The sequence below is a fragment of the Glycine max genome, chromosome 7, assembly GCF_000004515.6.
Source record: "Glycine max cultivar Williams 82 chromosome 7, Glycine_max_v4.0, whole genome shotgun sequence".
NCBI classification, from domain to species: Eukaryota; Viridiplantae; Streptophyta; class Magnoliopsida; order Fabales; family Fabaceae; genus Glycine; species Glycine max.
The window spans coordinates 28,407,090-28,423,864 of record NC_038243.2 but is presented as its reverse complement, the minus strand read 5'-3'; the positions used below and the strand labels follow the sequence as shown (position 1 = coordinate 28,423,864).

Here is a 16,775-nt window from a genome sequence, read left to right as displayed (position 1 = left end):
GGGATCAAGACAGAACCCGTATGCGATGCATATGCAAAAGACGCAATACGGGAATGTACATAGTATGACAATATTCACTGAACATAAGCAAAAGGGTATATGACTATTTATGCATGGCAGTGTGAAAAATGGAACGCAGTGTGTTTGCTCCGTGCCCCTATTTAAAGGACCTATAAGGGAGAGAACTAACTAGGCATTTAGTGATAACCCCCAAGGTAGTCATATCTCTTTTGATAGTTCCTAGAGGTATCATTCTCTTCGAAGAACATATTGCAGCAGTAGGGACTACTAGCAACAATAAGTTTTCAAAGAGAAAAGCTCTAGATGAGGGTTCACTGTAATCAAGCAAGTCGGAGACCTAGCATGATCACAGATTCACCTCCACTCCTTATGTTCCCATGAACCCGGGTGTAGGACCCTTTTTCAATCACAGTGTGTGCAAATAGTGTTGGTGTTTGTGTGCATCAAATGAATAAATATTTACTTCATGCATACATTTTAAAATGCACTAAAAGCAACAAAGAGTTTATATACACAAGAACATAATGAAGGGAAACCAACAAAGGAGTAAGTCACGGTAAAGCATTTGCACAAGATCAAATGGCCTAACTCTCTAAAAAATAGTCCCCAGTGGAGTCGCTAACTGTCGCAACCTACCCTTCGGCGGGAGGGCGACGCGTGACTCGCGGGATGCGTGTTCCACGAAAGGAATACGCGCGGAGTCCCCACCAACGTTTATTTGAGGAAAACGTCGGAAAAACCGGAAAAGACGCGATCTACGAACTTTTAAGTGAAAGGTTCGGGAGTTGTATTTACGCACGGGGAAGGTATTAGCACCCCACACGTCCGTCCCAAGGGACGGCAGCCTTTAATCGAATGTGCAAACATGACTTTGATTTTTTATGTTCCCTTTTATGTCCTTATATCCTTTATACCCTTTTTATATTTTTCTCTTTTTGTGGTCGACAAGGGTGTTTCCCTTTGCTCCTACGTATTCCTCAATTGCGATGAGGAAATCAGACCTACGTAGTTCTTTTTTATCAAGTGATTCTTTTTTACTTAAAAGGTGATCATTTTAAGGCATTGAACCATGAAAATGATAAACTTCAAAAACCTATTTTTATGGACGAGCTTGACTAGGCGAGTTGATTTTAGCCTTAGTTTCACTTTAGTTATTAGTCAATTCAATTAAGAATGAGAAATCCCAAAGAGAAAACGTCTGATTGATTTTCTGCTTTATTTTACTAAAAGACGTTTTTTTTTATTATATTATTATTTTACCTCTTTTTTTGATTTCCAACGTGGTTACGGCACGACCGAACGGTCGGAATTCATTTTAACCGAAGTTAACGGATAATACAATTCAAACGATCGGTGGAAATTTATTTTATTTTTAGGTTAAGCGAGAAATGACTTAAATAAAATGGCTTAAGCACGTCAAAAGGGGATATAAAAAGTAAATGAAACGAGAATAAAAATACACGAAACACAATGTGGACCACCATGGGTACATAGAATGAATCGAAAAGCTTGGTTCGAGGTACTTACCCGTTGAAGATCGAAGAACGATGAAGAACGAATGAAGAACGTCGAAGAACGGTCGAAACCTTCACGAAATTCCTCACGGAAACGTTACGGAAACGTTTCGGAAGCGCCTCGGCTTAGATTTTCTTCACGGAAACAATTTTTCCAAGCAAATTCGAAAGAGAGAGAAGTGTCTAAGGGGCTGAACCCTTTTCCTTCTCACTTCCTCCCCTATTTATAGCAAAATAGGGGAGCTGCGTGTCGCCCAGCTCGCCCAGGCGAGCAGGGTTGCTTCCTCCAGAAGCAACATCCTTCTGGAGGAATCTTCTGGAGGGCCCAAGTGGGCCTGGTTGCTATTTGCACCCCCATTTTTACTAAGTACACCCCCTGCCTTTTTTTTGGTGATTCTTTTTTCCTAAAGTTACGAAAACTTACGAATTTTGTAAAGATACTTGTTTTCTTTCCGTAATGTTACGGAACCTTGTGGATTACATAATCATCCCCTTTTTTGACTTATGGAATGTTACGGAACCTCACTAATCGTGCAACGATGCTTCCATTTGATTTCCGGTGTGTCACGGAACCTTACGGATTGTGCATCAATATTTTCTTTTGTTTTCTGGCATGTCCCGGAATTTCACAAATTGCCTAATGATGGGTGCCAAGCACCTTACAAGGACCAAATAAAAGTCGCATGTCATCAAGCAAAGGTCCCCGGACGAAATTAGGGTATGACAAAGCTTAATTAATTTGAGACACGACTACGAATATCATAATATTCTAGAAAAGCAAAACGTGAAACTAATTAACATACATGCTATTCTATAGTAAACTAATTAATTAATACCTTATGGACTCTGCTATTGGTTTTAGACCATAATAAATAAAATATTTTTGCATGTGTAGTAAACAAACTAAGTTTTCATTTGTCCTTGTTTGAGAACAGGGAGAAGGAATACTTAGTTGCAGAAAGATAGTTTTAAAATACAGTAAACTACAAAGACATGGCTGAATCTGGCAGAGACATACATGAGAAGCAAAGCAAGCAAACATTCGTGACATGGCAGGGACAAAAGTTGACAAAAGTCAATTTGTTTACATGAGCAAAGATGTACCCAACCATGAGTCAACAATAACAAATAGAATAAGAAAACAACAATTGAAGCTCTTATTTCCTAACCAAAACTCAGACAAAAGAGTATAAATTGAGTAAAAGTAGTAAGAAAGATCACAGTATTCACCCAAATAAATCTTATTATTACGCAAAATGATGAAGCATTTAATTTTGATCCACCATAGATGTAAAACATTTCTACATTAAATAAGGCACATGATACTACCTATTGGGAAACATGATAGAAACATATACTCCAAGACAAACACTGTAGTTATAATAACGCAGGGATACTCATTGACTAATGACATTAACCAAACTTTAAAATTTCAACATTCAAAGCACAGAGCACAAAACAACGTATGTATCAGACTTGGTAGAAAATAGTACAGACCTAAACAAAATACCACAAACAATTGGATCACCCAAGACATAAATGGATCAAGTATCAAAAGTGAAAGGTTCTGCTCCGTACCTATGGTTGTGCCAATGTTTGGGAAAGCACTTTAGGACCAGATGAGAACAATCCCTACAAGAAAATGCCAAATTTCAGATGACACTCACTGATAAAAAAAAAAAGCTTCAAACTTGGTAAATAAAAATATACCCATCAATGTCATTGTCCTGTATTGTTGCCTCCTGCTCCATATAGCATGTTTGCGAACACAACGCCTATTCTGAAGTGTTTTGGTGCATACCAAAATGAAATGAACACATTTATATTTTTATTGCCAAATATTAATCATTACAGCAGCAAAACTGTTTATAACACTTAAAACAAATACATCAAATACACAAAGTGGATGTCTGCATCTCATATAATTAAAGCTTTGTACATTGGATGCTTCTAAGTTTTAAAAAATATTCTGCCCATTTTTTATGTAATGTTGTCATCGTCTCCATGTCTAGTGGCGTGCCATCACCGAACCACTACACACTGTGAAAAAGAAAAAATTAATCATTTCGACTTAAAAAGAAATAACATATGACCCTTTGCCGTCAATGTTTTGGGAATAGATAATTTACCAGACTCCAATTAGTCTTCAACTCCGTGCCAATTATGTTCCACATCCAATGCATCACATAATACTCACACTCATAGCCTCCACATTGAACGTGACTCTACATTAAATAGGAAAAAGAATTGAATGTTTGTATTAACATGTTTAATAACATTTTAATTTGCAAACATTGTTTCAAGTGGGATGATGTGTCATCATTTTCTCATATTTCTTAACCCTTTTTGTCACCATTTTAATTACTGATTAGTCTTAATTGTCAAATTAATTATGCAGTTTTATCATTTGGGCCTACTGGATTAATTTTGTGTTTTTAATTTAATTTCAGGAGAATTATAAGCAATTGGGCTTGAATCCAGAATTGGGCTTGGACTTGAAGAGAGCAGACTATTTTATTCTACCAAATCTTATCTTATATAAATTTTATCTCATCTAGATATTAGTTCATCTAGATTTTATCTTATCATATCTAGATTTTATCTCATCTAGATATTATTTCATCTAGATTTTATCTTATCATATTTATCTCATCTAGATATTATTTCATCTAGATCTTATCTTATCTTATCTAGATTTTATCTCATCTATATATTATTTCATCTAGATCTTATCTTATCTTATCTAGATTTTATTTTATTTATGGACTTGGACTTAAAACAGATTTGTAAGCTTTGGGGCTGAGAACCTATATAACAACACCAAGGTTCTAGTTTAAGTCTTCTCTTTTTGTTTTAGTCACTTTTCGTTTTAGGGTGAAAGAATAATTTTAGGTTTTGCAATTCTAGTTTTTACTATTCACATAGCAATAAAATTTCGTTTTCTACTGATTAATGGAAGGCTAAGTCTCCAGCGTTGTTTTCTCTTGAGGATCAAGCACAGCTCTCTTTGAGGTTTTATTATTACTACTAAATTCTGATTAGTTTTTCCTCTTCACCAATTACTATGTATTTGTTGCTATTAATCCATGCATGCTTAGTGCTTAATTAATTGTCTCTGCGCTTAATTTACGTTCATGCTTAATGACCAGTTTTGTTCATGATTAATTGGTGTATGTGTTGCTTAATCACATAATGAATGCCTTATGTTAAATTTCGCTTAGTAATTTAATTTAGGGTTGGATTAAGTGGTTGAACTGATAAAGGATGAATCTTCGTAACCTAAGATAAGAGACTTGCTTATGAATCAAGGGGAAACAACGTGTTTTAATTCTGATATTTTCTAATTCAAATTTACTCGTTGTTTAATTTACAAAAACAAACAACCCCCCCAATTCGTTACTGTTTTATTACTATCTGTTATGAACGTTTGGTTGACCATTTCTCTTTGGGAGACGACCTAGGATCACTTCCTAAATACTACATTTTTAATGTCTATTTGATTCGAGTACGGCCTCGATCAAATTTGGCACCGTTGCCGGGGAGCAGTGGGCCAAAGGTTCATAATAGTGTTTAGTTATCTTATTTTGTGTAGCGTTCTGTTTTGCATTTCAGTTGCATTCCCTGTTTAGCAACTATTTTTAGCGACTGATTCAGCGACTGTTTCAGATTTGTGTTTTGCTGTGAACAGTGCTGAACAGTGATTAGCGACTGATTTTGCACTTTAATTAGCGATTTTTGTTTAGATAGTTAGAGTTGTTATTTTTGGCTGATTTTTTGTGTGGTAGCTTCTTTTGATCCATATTGCGTGTGAAAAATACCAGGAGCACTTAGTGTGGCAGTATTTGAGAGAGACAAAAATTTTGGGAACTTGTTTTTAGCAAAACTTAAAACGGCCATAACTTTTACTCCGGGTATCAGAATGACTATTATTATATATGCATTTGGGGTAGAAAAAAATTTACCATACTATGACAACCTACTTTAGCTGGTTGGGGTCTCCCAAACTCCAAAAATCATCCGTTTACCAAATTTTCTTTTATTTTTCAAGTATTATTGTCCTATTTTTCTAAATTTTGATTAGGTAGTTTTCATAGTTAGACTTTGAATTTTTGTTTGAAAATTTTTGTGCTATCTTTTCATGATTTTAGGGTGTTCCTCACAAAATTTCAGCTCATTTGGATACCGTTTGAGTATAGTTGTAGTTTTACCCCCTTGTTAGGTGCTTGTTGAGAAACACATTATTTGCTGCATATAGTGCATGACTAGGGGCAATCCAGGTGATTTACAACCCTTTAATCCTGAAATAGATAGAACCTTTCATAGATTAGTTAGGCATAGTGTGCATCCTGATCATTTTGTGCATTTTGAGTATTCTGTTGCTAGTGATTCTGAATATTATGATTTTGAGCATTCCACCACTAATTTTTATACTGAGAACATGGCTCAACCTCCACCTCGTGAGAGGACTCTTAGGGAGATGGTTGCACCTGATTTCACTTATGAAAGCTTGTGCATTCAATATCCTGATAAGGGTGTTCCATATGTTCTCAAGACTGGACTAATACATTTGCTGCCCAAGTTTCATGGTCTTGCAGGTGAAGATCCTTATAAGCATCTTAAGGAGTTCCGTATTGTTTGTTCCACCATGAAGCCCCCTGATGTCCAAGAAGATCATATCTTTCTAAAGGCTTTTCCTCATTCTCTGGAGGGAGTGGCAAAAGATTGGCTATACTACCTTGCTCCTAGGTCTATTTTCAACTGGGATGACCTTAATAGGGTGTTCTTGGAGAAATTCTTCCCTGCATCTAGGACCACTGCCATCAGAAAAGACATTTTAGGCATCAGGCAACTTAGTGGAGAAAACTTGTATGAGTACTGGGAAAGATTCAAGAAATTGTGTGCAAGCTGCCCTCATCACCAGATTTTTTAGCAACTCGTTCTTCAATATTTCTATGAGGGACTTAGCAACATGGAGAGGAGTATGATTGATGTTGCCAGTGGTGGAGCTCTTGGTGATATAACCCTTGCTGAGGCTAGGAATTTGATTGAGAAGATGGCTTCCAACTCCCAACAATTCAGTGCAAGAAATGATGCTATTGTCCTTAGAGGAGTCCATGAGGTGGCCACGGATTCATCTTCATCTACTGAAAATAAAAAGCTTGAAGGAAAACTTGATGCCTTGGTCAACCTAGTAACTCAACTTGCCATGAATCAGAAATCTGCATCTGCACCTGTCGCAAGAGTCTGTGGTCTATGTTCTTCTGCAGATCACCATACAGATCTGTGTCCTTCTTTACAACAATCTGGAGTCAATGAGAAACCTAAAGCTTATGCTGCAAACATTTATAATAGACCTCCTCAGCAACAAAACCAGCAACAACAGAATCATTATGACCTTTCAAGCAATAGATACAATCCAGGTTGAAGAAATCATCCAAATCTGAAATGGACAAGTCCTCCACAACAACAACAACATATCCCTCCTTTTCAGAATGTTGCTGGTCCAAGCAAGCCATATGTTCCTCCTCCAATGCAGCAACAGCAGCAGCAATCACAACAAAGACAACAAGCAACTGAGGCCTCTCCTCAACCTTCCTTAGAAGAGTTAGTGAGGCAAATGACCATCCAGAATATGCAATTTCAGCAAGAGACAAAAGCCTCCATTCAGAGTCTGACAAATAAGATGGGGCAGATGGCTACTCAGATGAACCAAGCTCAGTCCCAAAATTCTGACAAATTGCCTTCACAAACTGTACAAAATCCAAAAAATGTGAGTGCCATCACCTTGAGGTCTGGCAACCAAATTCAAGTGCCTCCACCAGTAGCAGCACCTGCACCTGAACCTGTCAAGCTTCATTCTACACCTGAAAAAGAGGATGAGATAGTTGCACAAAAGAGAAAGCTTCCTAACAAAAATTTTCATGTAGGTGGACCTTCTTCTAGTAATTCCAACCTACAGCAGCCTCCTATCCCTCTTCCATTCCCACCTTGAGCAATTCCAAACAAAAAGATGGAAGAAGCGGAAAAGGAGATCTTGGAGACCTTCAGAAAAGTAGAGGTGAACATACCTCTGCTAGATGCCATTAAGCAGATTCCAAGATAAGCCAAGTTTCTAAAGGAGTTGTGCACCCACAAAAGGAAGCTCAAGGGCAATGAAAGGATTAGCATGGGTAGAAATGTGTCAGCATTGTTAGGTAAATTTGTTCCTCACATTCCTAAGAAATGTAAGGACCTAGGTACTTTCTGTATACCTTGCATTATTGGGAACAGTAAATTTGAAAATGCCATGCTAGATCTAGGAGCATCAGTTAGTGTCATGCCTCTGTCCATTTTCAATTCTTTATCTCTTGGACCTTTGTTGTCGCAACGTGCCCTTCGCGGGCGAGCGAGGGCGAGGCTCACAGGTGCACTTCCCAAAGGAGGAAAGATGTGCGGAGTCGCCACCAACGTTTATTTGTGGAAAACGTCGGAAAAACCGAAGGAAACTGGTCAAGATGAAAATTCTAAGTTCGGGAGTTGTATTTACGCTTGAGGAAGGTATTAACACCTCTTACGTTTGTCTCAAAGGACAACAGCCTATTTTTTAGAATTGTGGAAATTGTGTTACCTTAACTTTTATTTCTTTTTATTTTTTGAGGTCGACAAAAGCGGGGCTTTTGCTCCTACGTACCCTCCTTTGGAGAGGAAATCAGACCTACGTAGTTCTTTTTTATGCGTGAATCAAGTGATTCTTTTACTTTGAAAGGTGATCATTTTAAGGCGTTGGACCTTAAAAATGATCCATTTTACTTGTAAGAAATTGAAATAATAAACTCTCAAAACCCTATTTTTGTGGACGAGCTTAACTAGGCGAGTTGATTTTAGCCTTAGTTTCACTTTAGTTATTAGTCAATTCAATTAAGAATGAGAAATCCCAAAGAAAAAACGTCCGATTGATTTTTCGCTTTACTTTACTAAAAGTTATTTTTTATTATTATTATATTATTATTTTACCTCTTTTTTGATTTCCAACGTGGTTACGGCATGACCGAACGGTCGGAATTCATTTTAACCGAAATTAACGGATGATGCAATTCAAACGATCGGTGGAAATTTATTTTATTTTTAGATTAAGCGAGAAATGACTTAAATAAATGGCTTAAGCACGTCAAAAGGGGTATAAAAAGTAAATGAAAACGAGAATGAAAATACATGAAACACAATGTGGACCACCACGGGTACATATAAAGAATTGAAAAGCTTGGTTTTAGGTACTTACCCGTTGAAGACTGAAGAAAACGAAGAACGAACGATGGATCTTGAAGAACGGTTGAGAATCTTCGCGTAATTACTCACGGAAACGTTACGGAAGCGCCTCGGCTTGGATTTTCTTCACGGAAATAATTTTCCTCAGCAAATTCGAAAGAGAGATAAGTGCCTAAGGGGTTGAACCCTTTTCTTCTTCACTTCTCCCCCTATTTATAGCAAAATAGGGGAGAAGCTTGCCGCCCAGCTCGCCCAGGCGAGCAAGGTTGCTTCCTCCAGAAGCAACAGCCTTCTGGAGGAATCTTCTGGAGGGCCCAAGTGGGCCTGGTTGCTATTTGCACCCCCTTTTTTACTAAATGCACCCCCCTTTTCTATTTTTTTGTAATTCTTTTTCCGTAACGTTACGAAACTTTACGAATTTCGTAACGATACTTATTTTCCTTCTGTAAGGTTACGAATCCTTATGGATTATGTATTTACTCTTTTTTACCTTTCGAAGAAGTTACGGAAACTCACGGATTGCGCAAAAACACCTCTTTCCGACTTCCGCCACACTACGGAATTTCACGGATCACGCAAGCCTGCTTCCTTTTGGATTTCTGAGACATCTCGGGACTTCATTTATTGCATGTCATCAAGTAATAATCCCCGGACGAAATTAGGGTATGACAGTTGCCCCTCTTTACTTACCTCTCATCGGAGATAAGAGGAAAGCAAAGATAGGACACTGATTTCGTCCGTCCTGCCCTTTCTGTGATGACGACTCTCGTCTCCACTCCTTCTTTTTTCTTCTGCACAAAACAAAATACAAATAATAACAAAGAACAACGAACATAATACACATATACACATATACACATACTTGGCGAAGGAACCGATCTGGAAAACAACAGAACAACGTGCTTCCCAGTCACCAGAAGCTTCGCACTTGATAATGGAGACACATGAACAGCGCTAGGCAATGACATTCATGGTGCTCCGAACAAAGGTGGAGTATGGAGGATTGCCTTGAGGGTCCGCACTTAGGCAATCATGAAACTCAGCTCCACACTCGAAAGTGGAGGACACATGAACAGCCCTAAGCAATAAAATTCATGTGGCTCCGAAACAGGATGAGAATGGAGGACTACCTTGAGGGTCCTCTCTTAGGCAATCATGGAACACAGCTCCAGACTCGAAAATGGAGGACACATGAACAGCGCTAAGCAATAACATTCATGTGGCTACGGAAAAGGACGAGAATGGAGGATTGCCTTGAGGGTCCTCTCTTAGGCAATCATGGAACACAACTCCAAACTTGAAAATGGAGTACACATGAATGACAACGCAATTCATTCATGTGGCTCCGGAAAAGGATGAGAATGGAGGATTGCCTTGAGGGTCCTCTCTTAGGCAATCATGGAACACAGCTCCAAACTCGAAAATGGAGGACACATGAATGACAACGCAATTCATTCACGTGGCTCCAGAAAAGGATGAGAATGGAGGATTGCCTTGAGGGTCCTCTCTTAGGCAATCATGGAACACAGCTCCAAACTCAAAAGTGGAGGACACATGAATGACAACGCAATTCATTCATGTGGCTCCGGACAAGGACGAGAATGGAGGACTGCCTTGAGGGTCCTCTCTTAGGCAATCATGGAACACAGCTCCAAACTCGAAAATGGAGTACACATGAATGACAACACAATTCATTCATGTGGCTCCGGAAAAGGATGAGAATGGAGGATTGCCTTGAAGGTCCTCTCTTAGGCAATCATGGAACACAGCTCCAAACTAGAAAATGGAGGACACATGAATGACAACGCAATTCATTCACGTGGCTCCGGAAAAGGATGAGAATGGAGGATTGCCTTGAGGGTCCTCTCTTAGGCAATCATGGAACACAGCTCCAAACTCAAAAGTGGAGGACACATGAACCGCCCTAGGCAATAACATTCATTTGGCTCCGGAAGAGGATGAGAATGGAGGATTGCCTTGAGGGTCCTCTCTTAGGCAATCATGGAACACAACTCCAAACTCGAAAATGGAGGACACATGAATGACAACGCAATTCATTCATGTGGCTCTGGAAAAGGATGAGAATGGAGGATTGCCTTGAGGGTCCTCTCTTAGGCAATCACGGAACACAACTCCAAACTCAAAAGTGGAGGACACATGAATGACAACGCAATTCATTCATGTGGCTCCGGAAAAGGACGAGAATGGAGGACTGCCTTGAGGGTCCTCTCTTAGGCAATCATGGAACACAGCTCCAAACTGGAAAATGGAGGACACATGAATGACAACGCAATTCATTCACGTGGCTCCGGAAAAGGATGAGAATGGAGGATTGCCTTGAGGGTCCTCTCTTAGGCAATCATGGAACACAGCTCCAAACTCGAAAGTGGAGGACACATGAATAGCCCTAAGCAATAAAATTCATGTGGCTCCGGAAAAGGATGAGAATGGAGGATTGCCTTGACGGTCCTCTCTTAGGCAATCATGGAACACAACTCCAAACTCGAAAATGGAGGACACATGAATGACAACGCAATTCATTCATGTGGCTCCGGAAAAGGATGAGAATGGAGGATTGCCTTGAGGGTCCTCTCTTAGGCAATCATGGAACACAGCTCCAAAATCGAAACTGGAGGACACATGAACAGCCCTAAGCAATAACATTCATGTGGCTCCGAAAAAGGGTGAGAATGGAGGATTTCCTTGAGGGTCCTCACTTAGGCAATCATGAAACTCAGCTCCAAACTCGAAAGTGGAGGACACATGAACAACCCTAAGCAATAACATTCATGTGGCTCCAGAAAAGGGTGTTGGCGGGACCGAACGGTCCACCGGGTTTTTCCACCTAAAAGGATAACATGCTTTTTGCAAAGAAAAATAAATCATTCGCAAGAGCACCACATCTTAGAGAAACAATATACTTGTGCCAAGGGTAATCTTCCTTGTTACCGAGAATGAAGGGTAGGGTGTCAACTTCTAGCTTTCAAATGAACACGCAGGGGAAACATCGGGCTAAGTTGAAAATAAATCACTCATGGTGTATAAAACTCACAAGGCAAGTGTCTTAACCTATTCCCAAACCAATAACTGCACCATGACTCTATTTTGCACACAACTTCCTATCGAATCATAAATCAAACGTACGATCACGGACCAATAGGATTTTCCCGAGGTCAGGGTTTTTGGAGAGGAATCTGGGTGTTTTGGTATTTTCCTCTTTGTTCATGTGGGGTGGGATATTGCCAGTCAAGAATGATTCTGAGTGGCAATCTGGCTTTGGAGACCTTCTATCCTCTTTCTTTCATTGATCGAGAATTGCTTCTTTTCCCTTTTCACTTCCTTTCGATCTTTGATCGAGAATCCTTCTTTCCTTTCTTTTGTTCCTTTCTCTATTTTCATTTTTTCTTTTTCCTTCTTTCCATTTCTTCCTTCAATTTTCCTTCCCCATCCCTTTCTTTGGGAAATCGGGTTTTAACATTCCATTCGCTCTCCCTTGAGGAGATTTCACTGTCCTTTGCTTCGGGGGAAAGGAGGAGGATTCTTTTGATAGGCCAAGGTTCAAAAAAGTCCAAGGTTGTGTTTCAATGGGGTCTTTCATCGTGGGAACCCAGTCTTGATATCTGGGGCGAAACAAATTTGGGTGTCAAGGTGTCGGTCTCGGGCCGAACTTCCATATTACTCCATAAAGCACGCGTGACAATGATGATTCGAAAACAACGTGCAAAATTAGTCATGGCTACAGCCAGGTGGGCACTCAAGCATCCTGTTTATGGCATTGTGATTCTACGGTTGGGAATTTATACAGACAGACCCAACGTTTCCAAATTATGTTCTTTCATCAGTTCAATGCATTCATCCATCCTTATCTCGGTTCATTCCGGAAAATAAACTCTTAGCATCAGTCCCTTGTTTCCAGAAGATGCGTTTGCTCTTTACGAATGATTTATACTTCTTAACTATAACATGTCGACCTTCACGGTCTTTCTTTCTCTTTACCTTTTGTTTTATTTTTATATATTCACTAAAACTATACACCTGTGGTCCTTTATGAGGAAAACCTTTCTTTGTACATCTATATTTTTATACATGACAAACTTTTTCTGTACACGCATTAGAACTCTTCTCCTTACGTCACATGGTCTATACACAAACCTTATTTACACTCAAAGATTTTTCATTTTTCCCAACACACACTTATGGTTCACACAAAAGTTTCTTCATATACACTCGTTGCTTACACGCACAAGAATTCCTTTCCGCGCATCCTTTACACACAAAGATCCTCTATACACATTTTCCTTTTACATATATGTACAAATAAAAACCTTTTTCTTTTCTTTATGAACATGACTTTTATTCACAACGCTTCTTTCTTTTTATTAGGATTTTGGTTCATTTTATTTTTAGGACAACGTTCCTAAATGAAAAACTCTACACGGTTCCGGGATTTCAACAAACATTATTGACAACAACAAAACAAGTACCGACGTAACAACTCAAACGATATGTATGTACAAAACAAAAGTCAATCAACATGAAGCAAATGTTAGTCCCTTAGTCAAAAAAAAGATAGCATACAAATGATAAATGATGGAACATACGAATTTGGGGATCCCACGGTCATGTGGCTCCGCATGCCACCGGACTCTTGGGACACGGTAACAAAAAGTGGGGTGGTCGACAAAAGCAGGGCTTTTGCTCCTACGTATCCTCAATTTGTGATGAGGAACTCAGACCTACGTAGTTCTTGACAACTGTGAGACTAAAAATAGTCTTGGTGTTTTCTTCACCAAAATGCGAACATGCTTTAGTAAAGAGACAAAACTTCCAACTGATCAGAGCAACATATGCTTTTTGGATGAAAAACAATGTGTCTATCGGGGAAGGAGAGTATGCTGATGAAATTTTCTCATAACCGTAAATGAGATTTTGGATGTTAGCATTTCGTTTCTAAATGACCATTTAGAGGAAGTACCGGGTTCAACAAAAAATAGGAGAAAATCACTCAAAGTGTATCAATCTCACACAGGTAAGTGTTTTATCCTAATTCCGAACCATAGATATGTCATGACTTGATTTTGCAAATCATTTCCTATCAAATCAAAGGTTACATGCGTGATCATGGATCAATAGGACTTATTTTGGGAATGGTTTTTAGGTGGGGAATTTGGCTTTGAGTGTTTTTGCCTTTTCCTTTTCTGTTTTTGTTTAGTGCGTGGCGAGAAAGTGGCGAGAAAGTCGCCAACGCACAGGATTTTGGTTGGCAATCAAAGGGAGAGGGCCACTTTGGGTCGTGGTTTTCTTTCTTTTTTGTTTACTTGGTGACAATTCTGTATTGTTCAGATATTGTCTGGTCCGAAGACCTTTCTGGATGTTTCTTCAGTTTTCTCCCGATCCTTGATCGGGAATTTTCTTCTTTTTCTTTTTTTTTGCTTTCTCCCACTTTTTGATTGGGAATTTTGTTTCTTTTTTTTTTTGTGTCTTCTCCCTTTCTTGGATTGGGAATTTTCCTTCTCTTTGCGTTTTCTTCCGAGGGCAAGGATTGACATTCCCACCCTGGGTCAAGGTTTATGGTAAGTTGGGATTTTGGCTCAAGGCTTGTAGAACGGCTGGTCATGATATATGTCAGGGTTTGGCCAGCGGTTCGGGGATAAAGGGGATGTCCTACATTATTTCCATGATACACATGCAACAATGATGATTAGGAAATTTTATGCAAAACGGGTCACGCATGCACCCATGTGGACACTCAAGCATCAAGTTTTTATGGTCATGTGACACTAGGGCTCAGGATTCATTTTCCCTATTTAAGTTAACCCGATGTTTCCAAAATATGTTCTTCTATCAATTTGTGCATTCATTCGATTCTATCTTGGGTGTTCGAAAAAAAATTTTCACAACATTTACCCTTCAAATGTGTACACACATTTTTTTCAAAAACTGGTTAAGATCAGTAAAATCTTTCAAAGAAAAGTTGGAAATTATCTCTTTTCACAAGCATGTTGTTTTTTAGCTAGACAACCTTTATTATTTTTTATTTTCTATTTTTTTTCTTCCTTCTTATTCCTTTCTTGCTCGCTCTCTTTTTGCTCTCTTTTTTCCCATGAGGTATTTTGCTACCTAAACATACATACATATATTTTTGTGAGGTATTTTGCTACATACATACGTGTCTGTCATACCCTAATTTCGTCCAGGGACCTTTGCTTGATGACATGCGACTTTTGTTTGGTCCTTGTGAGGTGCTTGGCACCCATCATTAGGCAATTTGTGAAATTTCGGGACATGCCGGAAAACAAAAGAAAATATTGATGCACAATCTGTAAGGTTCCGTGACACACCGGAAATCAAATGGAAGCATCGTTGCACAATTAGTGAGGTTCCGTAACATTCCGTAAGTCAAAAAGGGGATGATTATGTAATCCGCAAGGTTCCGTAACATTACGGAAAGAAAACAAGTATTGTTACGAAATTCATAAGTTTCCGTAACTTTACGAAAAAAGAATCACCAAAAAAAGGCAGGGGGTGTACTTAGTAAAAATGGGGGTGCAAATAGCAACCAGGCCCACTTGGGCCCTCCAGAAGATTCCTCCAGAAGGCTGTTGCTTCTGGAGGAAGCAACCCTGCTCGCCTGGGCGAGCTGGGTGGCAAGCTTCTCCCCCAATTTTCTATAAATAGGGGGAGAAGTGAAGTGAAAAAGGGTTCAGCCCCTTAGGCACTTCTCTCTCTTTCGAATTTGCTTGGAAAAATTGTTTCTGTGAAGAAAATCCAAGCCGAGGCGCTTCTGAAACATTTTCGTAACGTTTCCGTGAGGAATTTCACGAAGGTTTCGACCGTTCTTCGACGTTCTTCATTCGTTCTTCATCGTTCTTCGATCTGCAACGGGTAAGTACCTCGAACCAAGCTTTTTGATTCATTCTATGTACCCGTGGTGGTCCACATTGTGTTTCGTGTATTTTTATTCTCGTTTCATTTACTTTTTATACCCCCTTTTGATGTGCTTAAGCCATTTTATTTAAGTCATTTCTCGCTTAACCTAAAAATAAAATAAATTTCCACCGATCGTTTGAATTGTATTATCCGTTAACTTCGGTTAAAATGAATTCCGACCGTTCGGTCGTGCCGTAACCACGTTGGAAATCAAAAAAAGAGGTAAAATAATAATATAATAATAAAAAAAACGTCTTTTAGTAAAATAAAGCGGAAAATCAATCGGACGGTTTCTCTTTGGGATTTCTCATTCTTAATTGAATTGACTAATAACTAAAGTGAAACTAAGGCTAAAATCAACTCGCCTAGTCAAGCTCGTCCATAAAAATAGGTTTTTGAAGTTTATCATTTCAATTTCTTACTAAGTAAATGGATCATTTTCAAGGTCCAACGCCTTAAAATGATCACCTTTTAAGTAAAAAGAATCACTTGATAAGTAAGAACTACGTAGGTCTGATTTCCTCATCACAAATTGAGGAATACGTAGGAGCAAAGGGAAAACACCCTTGTCGACCACAAAAAGAGAAAAATATAAAAAGGGCATAAAAGATATAAGAACGTAAAGGGAACGTGTGGGGTTCTAACACCTTCCCTGTTTGGACATTCGATTAAAGGCTGTCGTCCCTTGTGACGGACGTGTGGGGTTCTAACACCTTCCCTGTGCGTAAATTCAACTCCCGAACCTTTCACTTAAAAGTTAGTAGATCGCGTCTTTTCTGGTTTTTCCGACGTTTTCCTCAAATAAACGTTGGTGGCGACTCCGCGCGTATTCCTTTCGTGGAACACGCATCCCGCGAGTCACGCGTTGCCCTCCCGCCGAAGGGTAGGTTGCTACAGTTGGTGACTCCACTGGGGAATGTTTTTAGAGAGTTAGGCCATTTAATCTTGTGCAAAGTTTTGCCATGACTTACTCCTTTGTTGGTTTCCCTTTATTATGTTCTTGTATATATAACTCTTTGATGCTTTTAGTGCATTTTTGTATGCATGAGGTAAATATTTATTCAT

At 39.1% G+C, this 16,775-nt stretch overlaps 1 non-coding gene across 1 annotated transcript; it reads right to left on the bottom strand.

The window, feature by feature from the left end:
* Positions 1-6,351: 6,351 nt before the first annotated feature.
* LOC113002258 (small nucleolar RNA R71) lies at positions 6,352-6,458 on the bottom strand. Its single transcript, XR_003267802.1, has one exon. It is a non-coding gene; the product is annotated as a small nucleolar RNA R71 (small nucleolar RNA).
* Positions 6,459-16,775: the final 10,317 nt, after the last annotated feature.